The sequence below is a fragment of the Protopterus annectens genome, chromosome 12.part0 (genome assembly GCF_019279795.1).
Source record: "Protopterus annectens isolate FY-2018-M chromosome 12.part0, PAN1.0, whole genome shotgun sequence".
NCBI lineage: Eukaryota > Metazoa > Chordata > Ceratodontiformes > Protopteridae > Protopterus > Protopterus annectens.
In genome coordinates, this window is record NC_056746.1 from 401,538,559 (window position 1) to 401,557,494 (window position 18,936).

General features: G+C 40.6%; 1 protein-coding gene across 3 annotated transcripts in view; it reads left to right on the forward strand.

Moving 5' to 3' along the window:
* The first annotated feature begins 2,197 nt into the window (after positions 1–2,197).
* The window catches only part of LYRM1 (LYR motif containing 1), a 229,517-nt gene continuing 212,778 nt past the window's right edge, over positions 2,198–18,936 (forward strand). The window contains exon 1 of one of the 3 annotated variants that reach the window (XM_044089507.1): positions 2,198–2,329. The gene's annotated coding sequence lies outside the window, so the exon portion shown is untranslated. Of the gene's footprint in view, positions 2,330–2,400; positions 2,552–3,101; positions 3,235–18,936 lie in introns of those variants that run through there. The other 2 variants (XM_044089506.1, XM_044089508.1) reach the window with 2 other exon arrangements.

Consider the following 18,936-nt stretch of genomic DNA (forward strand, 5'->3'; position numbering starts at 1 on the left):
TTGGCTCGTATACCGGTATACGAGCCAATCAAAAAATGGAGCTCTGTTCAATGCGGAACTGCTTGATGTTCGCATTGAACAGAAGAGGGTCTGCTGTTCGAGGTTTTGATTGGCTTGTATACCGGCATGCGGGCCAATCAAAAATACCCAAACATGGACCTTTTTTTTTGCTCTTCAACTGGGGAGCAAAAAAAAAAGTCTTTAGTTTTAGTCCTACAAGAGTAAAGACCCTTTTTTTTGCTCTTCAACTAAAAGGGGAGCAGCACATATTTTTTGGTCCTCTTTTACATACAAAGAATTATGGTAACCCTATACCTGGCAGCTTCATCTTTAGCATCTTTTTCCCAATATACTCTGCATCCCTCCTCAGCAAATGTCCAAACCAACGTAATCTTGCATCTTTGGCTTTGTCTCCAAACCTTCCAACCTGGGCTGACCCTCTAATATACTTATTCCTAATCCTGTCCACCCTCGTCACACCCAGTGCAAATCTTAACATCTTTAACTCTGCAACGTCCAGCTCTGCCTCCTGCCTTTTTGTCAATGCCACTGTCTCCAACCCATATAACATAGCTGGTCTCACTACCCTCTTGTAGACCTTCCCTTTCACTCTTACTGGTACTCGTCCGTCACAAATCACTCCTGACACTCTTCTCCACCCACTCCATCCTGCCTGTAATCTCTTCTTCACCTCTCTTCCACACTCATCATTACTCTGAACTGTTGATCCCAAGTATTTAAACTCATCCACCTTCGCCACCTCTACTCCCTGCATCCTCACCATTCCTCTATCCTCCCTTTCATTCACACACATATACTCTGTCTTAGTCCTGCTGACCTTCATTCCTCTTCTCTCTAGAGCATATCTCCACCTCTCCAGGGTCTCCTCCACCTGTTCCCTACTCTCACTACAGATTACAATGTCATCTGCAAACATCATAGTCCACAAGGACTCCTAGTCTGATCTATTCTGTAAACCTGTCCATCACCATTGCAAATAAGAAAGGGCTCAGAGCTGATCCTTGATGTAATCCCACCTCCACGTTAAACGTATCCATCACTCCCACAGCAGACCTCACCGCTGTCACACTACCCTTGTACATATCCTGTACCACTCTTACATACTTCTCTGCCATTCCCGACTTCCTCATGCAATACCACAACTCCTCTCTAGGCACCCTATCATATGCTTTCTCTAAGTCCACAAAGACAATGCAACCCCTTCTGACCTTCTCTGTACTTCTCCATCAACACTCTCAGGGCAAACATCGCATCTGTAGTGCTCTTTCCTGGCATAAAACCATACTACTGATCACTAATCATCACCTCCCTTCTTAACCTAGCTTCCACTACTCTTTCCCATAACTTCATGCTGTGACTGATCAAACACATGAATATATTTATTCATGACTGTACTGTAATATCATCCAGCTGCTGGGTGTTGGGTGGTGCTTACTACTGCTCATCTGGTGTGTTATTATACTTTAACAAGGGCTTTGTATTAGAACACTACCCCACTGGTGTTTCTGTGCAGAAATGGGCGTGGCAAAAGTAATTGCCATAAGGGGCATGTTAATCATGCACTTTTCAAGAATCTTTAATAGGGGAGACAGAATGGCTATAGGCCTGAAAGTACATGTAGATTTTTAATAGCTGCTTTCAAACTCTGCATGCAGTTTACTGACAGCGATTAACTAAAAGAATTTACTATTAGTGCTAAAAATCATACCTCTCAAGCGGACATCATTATGAGGAATATATCTCATTGCAGTCTTAAAATGTTCAAGTTGCTTGAAGTTGCACATTGAAAGGGTCTTTTAACTGATATCCATGGTAAATAGAAATGAATCATATGAATTCATTTAAAGCTAAAATTCTAAGGAATTAAGAAAGCATACTTTACAATTCATTTATTAGCTATTTCTTGCCTCTGTATGCTGTATAAACTATCTCCTTATTGTTTTATCGCTTTGTAATAAAACTCTTAACTTAATCACTGGTCTTCTTAATTTTGGTGGGCTGTTGGATACTGCATTGGACTTGTATTTCTATCTCCTGATACTATTTATCCGTCAGTAAAAATCACACCAACATCAGAAATCAAGTAAAGAAATAAACTCCCATACACTACAGTCTAACTGCATACTGTCTGTAACATTTCACAGAATATAATCCATTACTGCACCAACAACATCCAACTTCCAAGCATGTTTACTACTTTCACGAATGTACGTAAGGGCTACTTCCGCTTTGTCGAGTGCGCGTGAGTGGAACTACGATAACTTGGAATACAGCGGTCTCCTGAACTGTAATGTTATGATAAATTGAGGTAATGAAGATTTGTACGTTTTTCTCCTTAGTTTACTCTAACGCGAGGAACGGTATTAGAGAGAAGTCACGCCCCCCCCAAGAATTACTTATTGTGTGTTCAAGGATAGTGTTTTTGTAGTTGTCCTCCTTAATTTGAAGGTTGTAATTTTTAGCGAACTAGACGTGTAACTGTACGGAATCCAGTTATGCCCAGTATTGTTACAGATGTATTATTTATAAAGTAAGTAACTGGCGTTTAGTAAATTCTTTACCAGGTACAAATAAAAAAATAGCTATTTTTTCTTCACTTAATGTAAACTTAGGCGCAAGTGAGTTGATTCATCAGACATTACCCTGTGATTACGTAGTTTGGTCATTCAATTGTGTGTTTATGGATTAGCGCTTTGTTCGGCTCTGTAAACCCAGTAGGTGCAAATTGGTTTACTTGCCAGTGACTACCCTGTGGTTACAATTCGTTCAGTAAACTGTGGGACCTAATGAGTTGAACGTATTTTCATAAAAAGCGCATTTTATATATACAAATGTGACAGAACCTTTTTAGGAAGCCGCCGAGGCGGTACAGCGATAGTGTTGTTGCCGCCTCACAGCAAGAGGTTCTTCTTGTTCAATTCTCGGCTTGAGTGTCTTGTGTGTAGAGTCTGCATGTTCTCCCCGCGGTCGAGTGGCCTCCGAAAGACATGCGTGCCTTTGCTGAAGGTTGGGCGTCGGGTTTAGCAACTCGGCATCATAAAAATCCACTGCCAATCATTAGCGGACCGGAGTTCTGCTGTGGCGCCCCCTAACCGGGAAAAGCCGAAAGAACAAACAACAACATTGCCAGCTGACATTTGAAGTATCATGCGCAGTTGAAATGTGTTGCCATCCTGCTGCCAAACAGAATTTTTTTACTTTTATTCTTTGACTGTAAGTTTGTTAAATATCACTTTTATTTTTGCCTGTTTAAAATATGAGCCCATAGCTCTCAAATGTACAGATTTTTGCAGAATGTCCAGGGTTTTGCTTCACGTTTTTGGTCTGTTCCTCATAAAATTTTTGGTTCTCTGGCAAATCGTTGCGGATTGAAGTCACCAAATAATGGCGTACATTTCAGTATCGGATTTCATATTTTTCAGAGCATTCATGATAACACATATCCTGTTATTCTGATAACATTCTAAGTTTATAACCGCAATATTTAAAACAGGGTCGGCCTTAGATTAAGTGGTGCCCTAGGCAAAAGGGCTCCACAGTGCCCTCACACCACCTGTTGCCCCATCCTAGCCTATTTACACCATCCAGTTTACTGGAAAAGCACCCCTGCTAGATCAGCGCCCTAGAAGGCCACCTAGTTGGATTATGCCTTAGGCTGGCCATGATTTAAAATCTGTCCCTATTTTTGGCAAGAATCAAATTTGGCTTATTTTACTTTGATTCATTGGTTCTCCCGAACAATGTGGTTAGTTGATCTAATGGGCATTTATATATTTGTCGCTGACTGCTAAAAGAATGTTAACTCCCAATACAGTCCACTCTTTAAGTCCATTGCCAGACCCTTTAGGGGCAGATCTGATGAAGCTATTAAAGGAGAACCGCACCCACAGATTCAAAAAAATATGTTTATTTCGTCATGGTTTGGTATTTCCTACATTTTACCACCATTTTAGGACTATTTACAAGTTTTTAAATATTTTTATACGTAAATTCTGAGTCTGACCACATGGGGTCTGGCATCTTGAAGTAATTCTGATTGTTTAGGCTGCCTCTAAGTATCCCCGAAATGCAATGTGTGGAAAAATACTGAAGTCAACATATTTTGTATTCTGTATTTAAAGGGTTAAGCAGAAAAATGTTCACTGCGTGCAAACTGAAATGTTCTGGAAAATGTTGATCACTGAGGAATGCAGGAGTTAATCTTAAACCACTGATAAGGAAGTTAATGGTGCAAGAATAACTGTGGTACTGGCTGGTAAAAACAAGTAATCAAACTATCAATTTTAATGAATGTTCTGTGTGCTACGTGTATGTGCAGGAGGGTCTATATAAGGAGAACTCAAAGTACAAGTAGCCAGACTGCTGGCATATTACTATCATGTAGCAGATCTCCATGCATGTAAAATTAAAGCTGTTTTACTTGCTTACAAGAACTTGGTGTGATTCTTCCAGAATATGTTAGAAGAGTAAAATCTTCGACATAACTGGCGCCCCTGCACGGCGAATCGAACAAAGAGAGGCTGAAAACCTGCGCAGGTGGAGAGAGATCAGGCTCTCCTCGAATGAAAGACCTCCAACTGAAACAGGTTGAAATTAGAGGCCAGTCACTCTTTCCAGATTCAATCCGTGAGGTGGCAGCTAAACAGGGCGGAGGAATCACAAAGGTAAGCAAAAGAAAAGCTATTTTTGTTGTTTCTGATTGGAATTTTTGTCTAAATTTTAAGGGACTAGTCAAGGGAGAAATTGAATTTTCTCAAAGTATAAGGGGTATATGTGAATAGATTCCATATACAAGAGATCTCAGGAACAGGAATAGTTTCTCGTAAGAGAAATGGGAACAGGAACCAGTTGCCAAAGGCGACAAAACTGAAGATGAAAAGTTTATGTTTGATTTACACCCAAAGAATGTAAAGTATTTAGATAAATGGAAAAAGGAACATGGGTTTAGTGGATGTTTAAATAAGTCAGAATGTCAAAATCTAGTAAGATTACTGCGCAAACAGGCAGGAAATAAGACAAGGAAGCAAAAGAAGGTAGGGATTCCCAGGCACAGAAATGGCTGGAGGAAGCAAATAAAAACATAAGGAACAAAATTTGAAAAAGGGTGTGGTAATTCAAGTGAAAAAGATGTGTACTTTGTTCAAAAGGAAGATAATGAAACTTCCATAGTCAGTCGTAGTCACCAGAATCCCTCGGCCCCTCCCATCCAGTATCCAGACCCTGCACAGGTTATTGAGGTGCCCCCGACCAGGACCCACCGCAATACCAGGCTTCGTGAGTGTCCCCCGCCACGTATTATATTACAGAGAGAGCCTGGCAACACTCTTGACTTACGATGGAAGTATTAGGAGAGAAGGGGACTGGAAAATTAAGGAGAAGGTAGATCAGGAAGGAGAGGAATACCCACTGATAGAAGTGGCAAATCCTCAAGCAGGCGGGGTCCTACCATATTGGTCTACCGACCGTGGACCCGTGATGATATCCAGCGGTAGAGGGATTCCCCATCCAAAAGTAGATATGTAAATTCCGTACAGACGTAGGGGGCATGAGAATGAGTTATAGATTAAACGCTGTAGAATTTGAACAAGTAATAAGGCAAATCCTAGGACCTGATTGGCACCTTATTTGCGGAACTTGGGACCCCTGCTACCAGAGGAAGGGGAGCCTTGCCGTTTAACTCAAGTGTGTAGAACCAGAATAAAGACTCTAAGAGATAAAATAGAAGAACATTGGAAGCCCAAAGCAGATTGGACTTGCATTAATCAATGCGTTCAATCAGATGACGAAACCGTAGACAATTATCTACATCGTCTCACACAATGTTTTGATGCTCATAGTGGGTTGATTAAGGCAGAAAATCAGGCAAATGACTCGCCCTATGAACAGCAACTGAAAAATGCATTCTAAAGGGCTGCAAGACAGCCATTGGTAACTTTATACAAAAGCATATGATCACACACAGGACAGCGTCTACAGCCCCTTATGGATTATGCTAGACATGCTGAGAAATACCTGAAGGAAAAAAAATAAAAAGCCCAGACTTTTACAGTTAGTGAAGATGGAACTTTAATGTTAGTTCAAGGTTCCGCAAATCAAGGAAGAGGGCGTGGCAGGGGAAGAGGACGAGGACGGGAGGCATAAGTCATTCTGAGGATTTCGAGGGTAGGCAAAAGAGGGGAGTGTTTTAAGTGCGGTAAGAAAGGACATTTCGCCAGAGATTGCAGAGGACCGGAGAAACCGATGGTTGCTTCGGTGGTACCGCATGACTATATGATGGTCAAAAGACGTAGATGGAGGGTATGAGGAAGAAGAAGAAAGTGAGAATGGGAAGTAGGTATAAGTGAAGGCGATGGGTGGGGACAGGAAATGGCAGAAAATGAGAAATATCAAATGGTAAATCTAACAGCACTAGCATCAACTATGCAATTGGAATCCCAACCAGTGATCACATTGCAAGTTGAGGGCGAGACATAGAATTTCTTTGTGACTCAGGGGCTTCTCGAACGTTAGTCAGAAGTACTGCCATATCATCCGATGTTACCTCGGATGAATATGTGCTTGTAAAAGCAGCAAATGGTCGTATTTACAAAGAGCCATTGTCCAAACCTCTGTGGTTTACCGACCCAGAGACGAACCAAACCATACGGTTCCGAGTAATAATTTCAGAAATCTGCCCAGTACATTTACTGGGAAGAGATTTAATGCAAGTGTTCGGTATAGCAGCCGTCCCAACCTCCACGGGGATGGTGGCAAGGAGAATAGAACTGAATAGTGCAATGCTATTAGAGGGCAGGCAGATCTACATTACTGGTATAGTAATGATTTGATAGAGACAGGGCCCCAGAGTGTAGTGACGGCTCTTACAAATTTGGCATTAAGCAAATACGGCATAACAAATCCGAAGGTGTCAGATCCATTACATTGCACAATGTATTACAGAAGATGTGCCGGACCTGATTTAGAATACGAAAAAAAATTTCTTAGTTTTAAAGTCACCAAACTAGTATTGCATAGCCTTTTTGGGACACACTAGGTAATTCTGCAGTCACATGTAGCCTTACAAGGGATATGCAGCTGCTGTATAAGAATGAATTAACCACACATATTTCAGTCACGGAGGGTGAAGGAATGTCATGGTACCTCGTGGGTAAGAAAATAACTGAATGGGTAGGATGGACACCAGAACAGTTGGCAGGTAAGGGCATTCAGGTTCAAAAACTTAACTGGGTTACACAAGCCAGACCGACCGTGCACCTCAGGGAAGACAAACCGATACAATCCCCTGGGACATTATGACTATGTCTCCTTACCCCATGGAAGAATCTCAATTGCAGATGATTCCAAACTCATTATGGTCGCAGGGTCAGCACGATATCGGACTGATTAGAACGGCAGGACAGGTGAAGATTACACCCAAGTCAGAATTTAGACCTCATAAACGGCAGTATCCCTTGAGCAGAAAGGCAGAGGAGGGCATTTTACCGGTAATCACAGCACTTTTGAAAGCTGGAGTATTAATTCTGTGCACAGACTCACCGTGTAATACGCCCTTATTTCCAGTAAAACCGGATGGGACATGGAGGATGGTACAAGACTTACAGGCAATAAATGCGCGGTGGTACCTCGGGCCCCATAGTCCCGGATCCGTCTATTCTGCTGAACGATATCCTTCCAACGGATAACTACTTTTCTGTAATTGATATCAGTAATGCCTTTTCTCTATTCCCTTGCAGGAAGATAGTAGATTTTGGTTTGCATTTACGTTTATGGGCAAGCGTTATACCTATACCAGGTTACCGCAGGGATACTGCGAAAGTCCGACCATCTTCTCACAAGAGATGTCCACCAATTTGGCTCAGTTCCAACCAGCCCAAGGGTGCCACCTACTGCTGTCGTGGATGATATCCTCCTGGCGCGACTACGGAAGAACTCTGTAAGTCCGAGACTATTCGACTACTACACTTTCTGGCACACGAAGGACATAAGGTAAATAAGTCTAAGTTACAATTTTGTAAATTAGAAGTACGTTACCTGGGTTATACTATCTCTGGGAAGGGCAGGCGATTAGATGACAGCAGAAAGAATGCTATTTTACAAGCCCCATGCCAACTACAAAAAAGAAATGATGTCCTTTTTAGGCATTACGAACTTCTGTCGTAGTTGGATTCCCAACTCGCCGAAGAAGTGCACCCGCTATCAGACTTAATTTTTGCAATACCGATGGCGGCAAAGATTTGCTGCACTGGACAGACAAGGCAGTACAGGCATTTACTAGGATCAAGCAACTGATAGCTGGGTCAGCAACATTGGGGTTTCCAGATTACAGTAAGACCTTTATACAGACTGTAGATTGCAAGCAGGGATTTATGACATCTGTTTTAATGCAAATGTATGGAGATAAGTTAAGACCATTGGCATTTTACTCTAGCAAATTAGACTCAGTAGCACGAGCATTACCACACTGTGTGCAAGCAGTAATTGCAGCCGCTTTGGCGGTACAAGCGTCTGCCACGTTGGTATTGTTCCATGATCTTACGTTAAAAGTCCCGCACTCTGTAGCAGTCATCCTTCTGCAGGACAAGTTAACATTTCTGTCACCTAGCAGACATTTATCTTGTATGACTACGCTGTTATCGCAGCCACACATGACAATTGAGAGATGCACTACCTTAAATCCAGCGACATTGCTACCTGTTGCTGAAGGCGGTATTCCGCATGTATGCTTAGATCTCATACATTCTAAAGTTCTACCAAGACCGGATCTTAAAGATCAACCCTTACTACATGCGGACTGGACACTGTTTGTAGATGGGTCAGCACGCAAAACAGAAACAGGCACCACGCAGGTAGGGTATGCAGTTACTACTGCAACTCAGATAATAGAGGCAAGACCACTCCCGGGAACTTATCCGCTCAAGCAGCGGAACTGATTGCTGTGACAAGGGCATGTCTCCTTTCAGAGGACAGGAACGTCACTATCTATACGGATAGTCAATATGCTTTCTCGGTGCATGTGTTTGCTCAGCAATGGAAAAATAGGGGATGGTTACAACCTCGGGAAAGACATTATGCACAAAGACCTAATCCTTGAATTACTACAAGCCGTCCAACGGCCACGGGGTTTGGCCATCTGTAAATGCGCTGCTCATACCGTGCTAAGGACCCGGTATCACTTGGTAATGCCCTAGCAGACAAAGCAGCCAAAGAGGCAGCTATGTCCAGTACCTTTTCACTTGAAACCACACCTACAGAATTACAACCAACAGATAAATTTGATTTGCAAACCTTACAAGTCATGCAGGAACTTAGCACAGTACAGGAAAAACAACGCTGGACTAGGTATGGTGTTAGGCAGAACAAAGGAATCTATGTGGGACCGGATAATAAATATGTTTTGCCTACTAATCTTTTTAGATATGCAGCACTAGTTGTGCATGGCCCTTCCCATCTGGGCCCTGCAGCTATGGTTAGAATTATCCACCTTACCTTTTGGACCAAGGGTTTCATTGCATATGCAAAGCGTTTTTGTCTATCCTGCATAGTATGTGCTAAATACCACGGGGGAGGGGTCAGAGTTGCTCCGGCATCATTTCCAACACCCCTATCCTTTTCATACAATATGTATGGACTTCATCGAATTGACCCGGCACAACTAAAGAAGTTTGTGTTAGTAATAGTAGATGCATTTACTAAGTGGGTTGAGGCTTTTCCGGTGACACATCCGGATGCTCAATCAGTGGCTAAAATTTTGGTCAATCACATCGTCCGCACTTTGGACTTCCTACACGCATCTACTCTGACAACGGCACGCATTTTGTCAATCAGATCATACAGAAACTGTCTACAGTTTTCCAAATTGAATTGAAACACCATTGTGCCTACCACCCACAGTCAGCAGGGTTGGTGGAACGCCATAACGGCATTCTAAAAGGCAAGTTGAGAAAACTCATGGCTGAGACACATCAGTCTTGGATTACCTGTCTACCTCTAGCCCTCCTTTCCATGCGCACAACTCCCACCTCAAAAGGAGTCACCCCATTTGAGTTGTTGTATGGGAGACCGCAGTGGCAAAACTTGTTGCCTGCGGAACGTGAGGGTGAGGAGATAGCTGAGTACATGAGGAAAATGCTGACCAATACTAACAGCTGTTTAACGAATGATTGTTTTTCAGGTTCAAGAGACGACAAGATCACGGAAATCAGACCCGGCGAGTGGGTCTGGATCAAAATAATAAAACGCAAGAATTGGGCATCCCCCAAATGGGAGGGCCCCTACCAGGTGCTAATCGCAACTCCAACAGCAGTTCAGATTAAAGAAAGGTCCTCATGGATCCACCTAACGCATTGCAAAATCATAAAACATTTTAAGTTAAATAAAGACCTGAGTTCCCCTGAGGAACAAACAGACAGCAGCAATCATGAAGGACAATGAGAATAAGAGAAAATGGTTCTATTGCAATGTTTTATTGTTTATAACTATTGTGATTGTAATATTTCTGTTTTGGACATTTCTGTCTTTTAATGAAGCTAGCCATTCAAAAGAGACAAACACACCAGCTGGCATCCAAACTTTAATACATATCAAGCGATTAAATATGCATATGCATCCTCAATGAATGTCTCAAATTGTTGGGTATGTACTGCAATACCTACTGTACACAGTGGCTTAATGTTAGGGACAGCCCTCTGGGAATAAATGATACTTGGAATAGTTTGTTGTTTGAAACCACAGAAGTACCACTGAGAGACAAGGTGGCGCTGCCTCTTCTGGGGCCAAAATGGAACAGTGTGTTTTCAAAAGATTGGGAAAGTTAAGGTGGGGCTGAGCCAATGTAATTTGACAATAGTTCATAATTGTACCCTAGAAGGACAGTGTGAGACCAAGTTTGGAGCTATAAAAAAAGACATCAATGTAAATGATATTAGTTTTGTTGAAAAAATGCTGTATGTATATGGCCTGTTATTTAAGGGCTAAAGCCAAATGGGAGTTATGAATTTGCAACCAATATTACCATCAAAACAAATGATTGTTATTTTATTTGTGGTAGGAAAGCATATAAATGGTTACCATATGGCTGGTCAGGAAGTTGTTTTTGGGATATCTGATACCAGCTATCAGGCACGCAAATGCGTTGCCTCAAGGTAAAATACGAAATGCACGTTCTCTTAATAAACCTATTAATCCCGTAGGTAACATTGATGCGTCATGGATTTATCACCATGACTTGGCACACGTCAGCAGCAAAGGACTCTCACATATGGACCTAGGCGATGATGTAATTGCTTGGGCTGGTATTTTGCCAGCATATGGGACAGTAAAATCCATCTGGGAACTGAGAAAACTGTCAAAACTGTTAGAGACTCTGAGTAATGCGACATTTTCAGCGCTAGAATTGGTGACGGACGAATTAACGGCGATGAGAACAGTAGTGTTGCAGAACCGTATGGCGCTCGATTTCACCCTAGCGGCGAAAGGAGGTACTTGCGCTCTGATACACGAGGAGTGCTGCTCGCTCATCCCTGATAACGAGCACGCGATTCAGAGCCACCTTGAAATAATTCAACAAGATTCTGAACTGACTAAACCTGGTCCAAACCCTTGACTGACTTTTTCCAAAACCTGTTTGGAAACTGGGGTTCTGTCTTGATGAACATTTTAATTGCTGTATGTGTTGGTGCAATCATATTTTTGCTGCTTGGCTGCTGTTGCATACCATGTATCAAAATGATAATATCGAAGGTTATCTCTGCCAATGCTACAAAAGCATATTTCTCTGATTATGAGAAGGTATACAACGATCTGGGATTGTGTAAAATAAACAGTATACAAAATGTTGTAAGGAAATGTGGAAAAATACTGAAGTCAACATATTTTGTATTCTGTATTTAAAGGGTTAAGCAGAAAAATGTTCACTGCGTGCAAACTGAAATGTTCTGGAAAATGTTGATCACTGAGGAATGCAGGAGTTAATCTTAAACCACTGATAAGGAAGTTAATGGTGCAAGAATAACTGTGGTACTGGCTGGTAAAAACAAGTAATCAAACTATCAATTTTAATGAATGTTCTGTGTGCTACGTGTATGTACGTGCAGGAGGGTCTATATAAGGAGAACTCAAAGTACAAGTAGCCAGACTGCTGGCATATTACTATCATGTAGCAGATCTCCATGCATGTAAAATTAAAGCTGTTTTACTTGCTTACAAGAACTTGGTGTGATTCTTCCAGAATATGTTAGAAGAGTAAAATCTTTCGACACAATGCTTCTCTGTAAAAAGTTGCATCATGCAGGCTTCTCTTCCTAAAGCTCATGTCACTGCATTGATTTTAGCAGAGGGCAGGAAGAAATGGAAACAGATGATCCGCTGTGGCGACCCCTAAAGGGAACAGCCAAAAGAAGACACTGCTGTTTTTCAGTCGTTAATGCTATTCAATGACTACTTAAAACACAATGCCACAGAAAAGACTTTCAAAGTGATTTTTACTGCTGCTTTTTAGAGTGGCTAAACTGCATTTTTTGTGAAGCCTGAAATGTACTGGTTTGACTTGTCTCCCACCCCCCTTCACACCTAACTTCCCTAGCTGTCAAAGTGCTAAGGGTAATTTGAGCTGTTACCCACTGTGATTGACTGCTCACAGCAGAAGACTTGACTCGTGCACCATTTTCTTGTTCTAGCCATTACGTTCTGTATGGGTAGGGGAAGAACTAAGGGAGCTGTGACATCACAGCATAGGTGGGTTTTTAGGGCAGTCATGGTGATGTCAGTTTGGGGAGGCAACTGATCAGAAAACTGCCTGTATTCAGTGGCCTTAATGACATGAATGAATTGGAGTCTGCAGCAAGGGCGGGATAACATTTTTTTTTATGAAAATGAAACCACCACAGTACAATAAGGTACTGTTCTAATGGAGAGAAACAGTCAATTTAAAATATGTTAAATGTGTTGATCTTTATTCATAGTAGGGACAATAAATAGGGAGAAAAAGGGACAGAGACGTTGAGCATTTAATAACAGAATTCCATTGTTGTTCTTTAACAAAAGCACAGCAGAAACACCCACAATGTTAACTGGTATTATTGGCAAAAATGTTTCCTCCATCTGCTAATAATATTTTATATCTCAGAGACTATCTTTATTAAGAATATAGCAACAGGCTTATAATGAAACCCAACCTTAAAGGGTTAAAGAGAAACATTATTTGTAAGTGACATACCACATTGTGAACCCCTGATGCCCCCCCCCCAGAGAACAAACCCCAGGAGTGGGCTGAACCAGAGGAACATCCAATTTGCATATATATGAAATTCTGTAAAACTCGGTAATCAAATCGGACTAGCACAGTGCTTATACGTCTCAACACCAGTAAAGAACTCTATTACAAAAAAACAGCCTCCTGAGATTTTTTGACTCCATTGCTTTTTCGTTCAACCTCCTAGAGAGAGCAGGCGCAGCTAGACCTGGAGACTCTACCCTCAGGGGAGAAATAATGTTGGGCAACCCACGACTAAGGACTTGGGCATTTGACGGCCTGACACCAACTGTATCTCCCCTTGAGATCTCCACTCTAATGCTCAAGACCATGGGGAATACATGGCAGGTAGAAACTAGGGTTGCCACCTTTTGTTGTGGCTAAAACTGGACCAAGGCCACACCCGCCACACCACCTGTAACCCTGCCCACTTTCTACCCCTCTCCTGCCCACTTTCCACCCATTTCGTGATGTTAGTTGATGGGAATGCCCTCTTTTTCTGTTCATGATGCCTTCTTTCTGCCGATTTACTATGCTTTTCTGTAAAAAAAAAAAAAAAAAAAAAAAAAAAAAAATTCAGTTTCTTTTTCCTGAAACAGAATACTGGAGTTTGTACAGTGTTTTCTGGACTACCAGACAGTCGGTTTGATTTCCAGATAGTCTGGGGAAAAAAATGGGTAGGTGGCAGACTAGTAGAAACTTACCAAGAGAGGATCAAGACCATTAATGGCTTGACACCAACTACAGTTATCCTAATGTTGGGTATAGTGCGTTTCTCTTTGCTTACTTTGCCTCAGCCCTGGACCCCAAGAAAGTGAGATTGTCCTCTATCAGGAATAACCTGGAACTGGGAAGCACCATTTTTATCAGGTACTGAAGTAAAAAACAAACTGCGGTGGTGGTGCTGCGGTAGCGTTGTCACCTCACAGTAAGATTTCCTGTTCGATTCTCAGCTAGAACGTAGTCTGTGTGGAGACATGCGTGAATGGGCGTACCTTTGTTGAAGGTTGTGCATCAGCCCTGGCAACTCGGCACGTAAAAATCTACTGCCAATCATTAGCGAACCAGAGTTCCGCTGTGGCGACCCCTAACCGGGAAAATCCAAAAGACACAACAACTGAAGTACAAAACATAAAGGTGGTGTATCTCAAGTACAAAGTGGCACTGGAGAATGCATAATGCACATGCAAAAATAAATTATAGGTCCATGCAAGTATCTGTGTTTACTGGTGTATTGGTCTTTCACAGAAGCTAGGTTAAGACAAAATTGTAAACTGTACAGTGAGAGAAATACAGAACTTTAGCCAACATCATGAAAGCAGATGTGTTTAACTTTTTAGCAGGTGTTGATTCAGTGCTATTTTGAACAATTCCATTGTCTGATTACTTTTGATATCATTAGATAGGTGAGTCCGTAGTGCAGGTCCTAGTATGGGGAAGGCTGTTTGTTGTGGTTTGGAATTTAGGATGGGACAGTAAAAAAGTCATTTGCATGTAGGTTTCTTCTGTAGAGAAAAAAAAATTCTTTTAAGAGGAGCATAGTACTCAAGATGGAATTTTGAATAAGATGGGTGCATGGAGCAATGAGGCTGTGTGCGTGTTATAAGTACCCAACTGAAGTTGTTTTTTTGTAGGTCGTAAGTTGCAACCAGATCAGTTAATTCTTTGTTATAGGGATTGTTGTCTTTTTGGATGGACCAAGGAGCACCACTGTGTGCTGCTTAGTGTCTTAGCAGAGCTTATTGTTAGCCAGTTCAAGAGGTAACTAAAGTCCTTCTCGAGTTGTTAGTTTGCTGCTTATGAAGTTTTGCTTGATTTTATACGACTACATCATCAGCATAACAAAGGCAGTTTAAGTCAGGTAAATTAGGGGACAATGCTTTAATAAACAATGTAGAAAAGTAATGGGCTGAGAATAGATGATTGGAGAGCAGAATTTTGTAGAATGTCCAAATTGCTGTCTAGTGTATTTGTTCTGTTCCTCTTAAAATGTGTGACTTTTTGCAAATCATTGAGGATTGAAGTCACTAAATAATGACAAACATTTGAGTTACAAATTTCCTAACCTTTAGAAAATGTATGCTGATACAAAACCTGTTCTGCCAACTTTCTGATTTTGTAAGAGCAGTATTTAAAATCTGTCCCTTATTTTTGCCCTTAGTCCCCCATTATTTTTGGCCTTGTCAAGAAGTCTTGCACTAAGAGATTGACATGTATACCTTCTCTGAAAGAGTCTGTTAACATATATCCTGACCTGTTGGAGATGCTGAATGTTCTGGTGCAAAGAATCTTTGTATCAGTTACATAATTAATTTGGTGAATATGTGTATCAGTTGCATACCTCTTTGGGTGAATATTTTTTTAACAAGGATGTTGTGATTAACAAATTTGAATGTTATCTTTAGGTTTATAAAGGTAGTATTATCCGTTACCATTTTCCTTATCTTTCTGTGTGTGTCATATGTAAGTGAATGCATGTCCGTTGTGCTGTACTTTGGTTTGAAACCATGTTGTTTATATGCTAAAATATCACACTGAGTATGAAATTGGAGAATTTGTGTCTGTATATGCAAGTATTTATAACATTTTTGAATTAGTGTTGTGATGGTGCATTCTTGGTAAATATGCTAATGACCATACTGTCATCATTTAAATTCACCCTCGGCTATTTACTGTCACTGTGTTGGCTTTTCATATGCATCTGTATTTTCTTTTACTATAACAATTACGCTTTGTTAATCGGCACTTTTGAATTGGTGCTGTGATAGTGCATTCTTGGTAAATATGCTAATGACCATACTGTCGTCATGTAAATTCACCCTCGGCTATTTACTGTCAATGTGTTGGCTTTTCATATGCATCTGCATTTTCCTTTACTATAACAATTACGCTTTGTTAATCAGCACTATTGAATTGGTGCTGTGATAGTGCATTCTTGGTAAATATGCTAATGACCATACTGTCGTCATTTAAATTCACCCTCAGCTGTTTACTGTCAGTTTGTTGTCTTTTCATATGCATCTGCATTATCCTTTACTATAATAATTAAGCTTTGTTAATCAGCACAGTCAGAAACCTGTTGTTTTTTCAGGTGAATTTGTTCAGGGGTTATAATTATCCGTGACCTGAGCCATAGGAACAGGAACGTCAAACACCCATCATGATTGAGTACAAGAATAACAACACAAAATGGATACAGCTAACTCCAATAATAAATGTGTAGCACTACAAAAACAAAAAGAGAAATTTGAAAAATAAAAGGTTGCAAAAACAGAATAATGAGGAAAGTCCTCAAAAGATGCATTTAGTAGAACAAAAAAGCTCTGTGTTCTGAAAACCTTTTCAATCAGATGATCATCCATTGTTCCTGTAACATCCTAATTTATAATCTGAGAATAAGTGCTACAGGAATTTTGCTTTAAATGAACCATGAATTTTTTTCTGCTTTACCTCTCCACAGCTGACCATCAACTCCTCTCCTTGTTCAGCTGGTCTATTGAACCCACATTAGCCTCCCCTGGTCCAACTTGACCCACGTCTGGGACCGTTGAGGAGATTGAAGATGTTGGTGCAATCTCATACTGCTGCTGGGGAGTGGGGCCTTAATGCCTGTCGCCTCACAAGCAGCCTTGTGTGCACCACAGTGCATGCTTGTGGTGCATGGACACTTTTGCATGTGTAACTTGCAGATCTGACAATACACGTTTTACTTCATGGAGCTTACCAGGCTGTCTTCCAGAGAGGCTAGACAGCCCCAGGGTGGGCAAGCTGGTGTTAGCTACTAACTCCCAGTCTCTCCAGTAACTCTACCACTAGCTGAACATAGGTTTTGGGTGCAGTAAGGACAAGGCTAAATGAGACATTATTTTGATCATTCCTGACTGCTGTGCTAATTGAGTCTTCAGACGTTTACTTCGATCCATTTAGGTTGTTTTGTATGCTTGGATTTGTCTCCATGGAGACAAGTACTGTGATTACCTGATGAGCGACACATTGTGCCTACTGAGTTTATACTGTTGACAAATAATTAAGCTAAAGAAGTCTTGTTATTTCTGTTTAGTAAATAATTATTTGCTAAAAAACACAATTACATGTTCTTGTGTAACATGAGTGTCTGTTTTTAACTAGAACTCAAGTAAAGAACAGTTAAGTTGTGTTACACAGCTAAAAACATTGGTAATAAATAAAAGTAACTTGTTCATAGTATGAATCAATAGTATTGTATGCTTCTGAGTCTTTATTGGTGCTGCTTCATAATCCAAATGTATTTATATTTGCAAAACAAAACTTACACCAGTCTACTCCTACAGAAGTTGTGTAGTATGACATCCCTCTTCTTAATACTGTCTTATTACTGCTTTAGGCACTGGTCAGTGTCGCTTTGCACTTGCATCTTGTTTCTAGATTGAGAAAGAGCTCGTCGGTACATAAATCCACATTTTCTTATTCTAACATCAGTTTAGTCTTTTCAGGGTAAAAACGGGATACAACTTTGCTTTCTAATAACCTGATTGCCCTAATCCTTTTCAGAAAAACTTTTAATCTCTCTACATTTATTCATAGTACATTCTTTGTCTTCTTTACTATTGCCGCAGACTAAACCATGTCCTCTTTATATAAAATGGTGCTTCCTAGCCTACACCCCAAATACCTTTAATCAACAATCAGATTTAATGGCCTATATTAACCATCAGGAATATATGACTGAATACAGCACCCCCCCCCCCAAACTGGTGCATGTCTGTGTTGCATATCTTGCCCGCTACACTTTTGTATTAGTATTACTGATATGCAAGTGTCCAGTATGTTTGCCTTCATACATAAATAATTTTTCCCAGTACTATAATTTCAGCCCTGAATACATTGCAACTGATAGGTCTCGTACATTTTATACATATGTCAATCTCACTGCATTATTATGGTGTGTTTCTCCAATTTGGGTGTATGTTCCTGCTTTAGCCAGAATAACACTTGTCTCCACCATTTGGTCTCCCAACAGAGGACATATGTACAGTTGTGCCTTCATTTGTCCTGAATTGTCTTACTAAAAAATTGAGGTGGCTATCCTACTCCACCAAAAAGGTGCAACTGGTGAAGGTCTTTGCACTATACATTAAACATAAATTTCAGTAACATCACTAATGACAATCTCTGCCTTGGGACTAATCAAGTTGAACTCAAATCATCCTACCCTGAAATCATGCTTCCAATTACCTCTCCTTTTATCAAGTGTAGTGTCCTTCTTCATACTCCTAATTTAACACCAATGTTGATTATTTCTCTTTGTTTACCTATCTGTTAAGTGAACCATGAAATATCAGTCTCAAGGAAAGAAAATCTTAAAACATTTTTCCTATGGGGAAAAAAACATTTTTCTTTCTTTCTACTGATGCTTTGTTCATGTTATACATATGCTGCACTCATTACTTTTGTTCTGTTACTGCTTTCCTAACTAAATGGTCATCTATCAGGTTGATTTCTTGGAATGCTAGTAAACAAGGCAAATTGAACAGGTATTTGTAGAGTAAAATACATTTTAATGTTCCAGGACTTGTGTTTTTCAAACAGTTCTTTGCATCATTCCTGTCTTAATGTACATTCTTCATATGATGTACATTCTTCACATGATGTCCTATGTGTTTAATTTGTTAGTTGATTAATGCCAT